Below are 447 nucleotides of genomic sequence, written 5' to 3'. Positions count from 1 at the left end.
CTCCTATACCGTGCTTTGTGTGGTGTTGGCCTTCCGAGATTTATTTCTTTTCTATTTGAGGATGTTCCGTATAGCTATAGGAGCCCTGTTACGAGTTTTCCTTACATGCCGCATTTTACGAGTAAAACACAGCGGGCTTAAAGTGAATCGTAGTATATGGAACTTGGTCGATTTTTGACAAGTGAAACCTTTCCGTTAACTGTTTGGTTGTTAGGACTGAGTTTTGTTATGGCGAATTTACCATATGATTCCCGTTTTTGGGTGGTACGATAATTTTTTGTGTAATCGTTACTTGGGGTTTCAAGACAAATTCCGGATTACCATTTAGCCGTCAAGTTATTGGAGCGGTGGTTGCTCAATTGTTTTGGCTTTGCAAGAAGGTTGTGCTCAGCTTGATAGCCAAGGACGTTGTTGCCAAAGGATTAGACCATGACACTTTCGTGCTGT

This window comes from Brassica oleracea, chromosome C6 (assembly GCF_000695525.1).
Source record: "Brassica oleracea var. oleracea cultivar TO1000 chromosome C6, BOL, whole genome shotgun sequence".
Taxonomy (NCBI): domain Eukaryota; kingdom Viridiplantae; phylum Streptophyta; class Magnoliopsida; order Brassicales; family Brassicaceae; genus Brassica; species Brassica oleracea.
The sequence above is the reverse complement of the archived record's forward strand: the minus strand, read 5'-3'. Positions refer to the sequence as shown.